The sequence below is a fragment of the Lipotes vexillifer genome, unplaced genomic scaffold, assembly GCF_000442215.2.
Source record: "Lipotes vexillifer unplaced genomic scaffold, Lipotes_vexillifer_v1.1 scaffold911, whole genome shotgun sequence".
Classification (NCBI taxonomy): Eukaryota; Metazoa; Chordata; class Mammalia; order Artiodactyla; family Lipotidae; genus Lipotes; species Lipotes vexillifer.
In genome coordinates, this window is record NW_006781377.1 from 1,025,656 (window position 1) to 1,030,379 (window position 4,724).

Consider the following 4,724-nt stretch of genomic DNA (forward strand, 5'->3'; position numbering starts at 1 on the left):
CCTTGGGTAAATGGTATCATGTAAGGAAGCAGGAGGACTCTGTCTTCCCCCTCAAATCACACTAGGCATGCAGGCTTCCAAAAGCACCCCTGAATCTTCAGCACCTCCGGAGTGGTATTAACACTGGAAATATATTTCCTGAGGCTGCTGCTTTAAGGGCCTCACCCTTCTGGGATAAATTTCCCGTTTTTACATTTCCCCTTTATAATCTGAAGGTCAGGGTGGTATGACTCTTTTCAAAGTGCTTATTCTGCCTCCTTAGCTAAGTAGGAATTTCTTTTTCAAATGTTTAGAACTAGAAATAGGCAGTCATTTAATATTTAAGCTAGTTTCTATGAGTCAGTTATAGATATGAGGAAACACTTACTAGCTGACGTGGCATATTAAATGATGATCTTTCTACTGGAAGCAAACTACTGCGAGAGTCAGATATTTGAACTCTTTCCAGTGTAGATTACTCAAGAGGACGCAAACAGCAAGATTCAGTTTAATTGCTTGTTATTTTGAAGAAGGAAATGTTATGTGTATTTTTCTCCCCCAAGGACTGTGTCCAGGGCAGTATCATTTTGGTGTTTTTGAAGTTCTGTGAGATGTTTCCAATGCTTTAGAACTAAAAAACAAGTGAGACTGACATAAATGTATCTGGACCAGTGGAATGTTTCAAAGCTTATCTAAGTAATTGTTCTTCTAGACTGAAGACTTGGTATTATTGGTACCCAAATCCTATTGATAGAATGGTAACATAGAAGGCCATACATAGATTTCGGCGTGGACTGTGTAAATGTGAAATGTTTATACAGATGTATATGTGTGTAATTATATGTGTGTGTGTGTTGTGTGTGATTAAGTGTTTTTAAGTTTTGGCAAGCATTCTAATGGGCAGGGGTATCACACACACACAGAGCACAGAAACTGGGAGTTTGGGCTCTTACATTGGTCTGCCTGGGTTTGGGGTTTTACCATGTACTCACTGTGTGGTACTGGGCAAGGTGCTTTATTGTTCTGTGCCTCAGTTTCCTCATCTGTAGAATAGAGATAATAATAGTACCAACCTCTTAGAGGAGTTGTGGTTATCAAATAAATTAATGCATGCCAAAAACTTATAACAAAGTTTGGCCCATATAAGCACTCAGTAAGTGTTACCTATTGTTTTTGTAAATTTTTATTAAATACTGGCCACACAGGTGATTCAGAGAAGATAAAGTAATTACTATGAAGAAAAATGATTGTTTTTAAGCTAAGACATTAGTTAATTATGTGAATTAAAATCATAAGGTTTCTAAGACACAGACCTACTAGAGAATGGACTTGAGGATATGGGGAGGGGGAAGGGTAAGCTGTGAAAAAGTGAGAGAGAGGCATGGACATATATACACTACCAAACGTAAGGTAGATAGCTAGTGGGAAGCAGCCGCATAGCACAGGGAGATCAGCTCAGTGCTTTGTGACCGCCTGGAGGGGTGGGATAGGGAGGGTGGGAGGGAGGGAGATGCAAGAGGGAAGAGATATGGGAACATATGTATATGTATAACTGATTCACTTTGTTATAAAGCAGAAACTAACACACCATTGTAAAGCAATTATACTCCAATAAAGATGTAAAAAAAAAATCATAATGTTTCTTCATCATTAAGAGATTATGGTATAGGGACTTCCCTGATGGTTCAGTGGTTAAGACTCCACACTTCCACTGCAAGGGGTGTGGGTTTGATCCCTGGTCAGGGAACTAAGATCCCACACGCCGCACGGCGTGGCCAAAAAAAAAAAAAGAGAGAGAGAGAGAGATTATGGTATAAAGAGGGATATGTGTACGTAGTTAGTGGTTTACTCATTATAATATACCTTGGATTATTCATTTCTGACTGTATTTAAAGTCTTCCCTTTCATGACCAGATAATATATGTTTATGGAATGGTCTCCACTTTGAAACCTGTTTGGCTTTGGAAAATATATGTCTTTTGTCCATTTTGTGTTAGACTTCAATTTTGTCTAATCAGTGTTTGAAAGAAATGGCACTTTATATCCTTCCTTCCAAGAAAAACATTGGGTGTTTCAGGAAGTGTTCTTGGTGAGTCAGAGGATAATACTTTTTCCTCTGAGTCAGTTCTGAACCTCCTTGATATAAACAGGTGTACTTTTACCAAAACTTCTGCTTTTCAGATCAGATGTTAAAATCATCATTTATCCATGCCCACACCAACAGCGGTACTTTCATTGGCATTTCCACTCAACATTGAGGGTCTTATCTAACTGTGATTGTAGAAATTCTGCTAAATAAATTCTTTAACAAAACTTTAGTTCAATTCTGTACTTCTAAATTTGTTTCTATTTTGCATCAATTTTTCTTTAAACAGGAGTCATTTGTGTGAAGTGGTCATTATTTATGTCAATCATAGAGGAAATTTATGTTGGTAATAATATCCACTTGGGTCACTAAAATTCTATGTGTTTTCTTTTAGTACACATATGTAAACTCTCCATAGCACATGTTTAGTACTGGAATCATTTTGCTAAAGATTGTACGAGTTTGCCACACCCCAGAGCAAGGTCAGATTTACCAAGGAATAAATCACAAAGGTCCTTCCTAGCTACACTAAAAAAAATTTAACATGATAAATAATTGCCAAATGACTAGCCGTTGCTAATGTTGAGTTGGTCAGGGAAAACTTTAAGAAAGGAGTAGGGATTGAGCAATTGCTGGTTGGTTGATATAAAGTAGTGGGTGGGGTGTTTAGTTTAAGAGCAGAAGCCTGCAGGTGAGCCAGTGCAAGAAATGCTCAGAAGAGTGCATGGTGCTAGGGGAGGTTTATAGGTGGGAAAGCCTGTGGGAATGTGGAAGCCCAGAGAGATTGCTGCGGGCAAACTCTTGTGGGTCTTGAACGGTAAGCTAAGGAATTTTGTTTTTGCGCGTGTGCGAATGTAACTGGTAGCATTCTTTATGCTGATTCTCATGTATTTCTCTTGTGTCATATTTGGTTGACTGCAACTGGATTTTACTTCAGTGGATTTCATTTTTTAGAACCAGTATTTAAAGAAAAGATCTCCATCTCTATTTTCTCCAGAATACAGTTCTTCAGGAAACTAAAGGAGCTGATAGATAGATGTAGATACAGATATAGATACAGATCTCAAGGAACCTGTTGCTTTTGTATGTCATCCTTATAACAATCTTATTCTCATTTAACAGATGAGTAAACAGAGGCTCAGAGAGGATAAGGACTTGTCCAAGGTCACAGAGAGATGGTAGAGTGAGGATTTACATTCAGGGGTGTCTATCTTCATAGCATGTTCTTTTTACTATTCCACAATACCACAGTAAAAGCATTAGAATATACTCAGTAAGTTTTTATTGTTTCCTGTGTCTCTGATAAAAAGCACCCCCCAAAGCATTTTCCTTCTTGGTAGAAGCATTGCTATTGTTTTTTTAGGAATAGGAAAGTGGTCTTTGGATGCTAGGAAATTGCTCCTGGGCAAGCTTGCTCACCCATCCTCTTGGGGAGCAGCAGTTGGACCATCTTTATTTTCTACAGTAGATTATTGTCATCTAAGCCTCTATAAGGTTTTCAAGGGCCATCAAATATGTTTAGGAATTATTTGTGGGTAGAGGTGATCCATGCTGTTGATCCTTTGTCCACTTATATTAGTAGATGGACAGTTGGTCATTTTTCTTTTTTATTTTCAGTCTTAAGCATTTGAGCCTTGGTGAGTTGGAGTCTTTGAGCTTCTGTATTGGCACATACAGTTATTACAAGAGCATGCCACTTAGCTTCATCCTATTTCCTTCATGGCAGGGGAGCAGCCACGTGGCTCTTGGCAAAACTAGCCCTCCCTGAGGTGACAACAGTGGCAGTTGAGATTAAGCACCACTCCTGTAAACACTGATTCTAATACCTCATAAAATGCGAAGACTTGTTTAAAAAAAAAAATTCCTTTTTAGCATCCCAGAATGAAATAGTTCAATTCTTAGGAGAGCAGGGAAATTCATGTTATTCTTCCTGGCTAACTGGTTTGTATGCTACTGTGTGCTGCTATGTGCTATTTCCAGGGCTTCTTAGCAGCTAAATTGTAAAAAAAAAAAAAAAAAAGGACAACATTCCTCATGTCACATGCTTTCTTCGTAGACGGGCTTGGAGTTTATGAAGGTAGAGTTCAGCCAGTCCTCAAAGTTACTTATGTAAGGACCACCCCCATCAATAAGAAAACAGGATACTTTTCGGCTCTGCTGTGTTCTGTCAAATGGTCTGTGTAGGTAAATTTGTATGACAGGAAGCAGGTCACTGAGTTGATGTGCTATAGCCTTTGTCACTGATGTCACGGAGCTGATGACATGGGAGCTGCAAAGAGCTCTTGGAGATACCCTAGTTTTCAGCTTAATCAGTACTGATTAGGAACTGATGAGTTCAAGTGACATGTCCAAGGGCACAGAGTTAGGAATAGTATTAGCAAAGCAAGGAATAGTGTGGACTTTGGTGTTCAGTGTTCTTCCTAATCTCAGGACAAATCTAAATCAAGTTGACACCTAGGATGTTTCAGTTGGCAGTCCAGGAGTGGTATCTCCTCACACTCACAGGAAGAATGGTTGGGCTTTGGCAGGACTGATGTCCACTGTTGGAGAGGGGATGGAATTGGAGAGGCGAGAGGATATAGTTAGATGAGGATTTATTTTCGACTCCATTTGGGGATGATAAGGAAGGTGGCTGGTAATAATAGAGGGCAGGATGGAG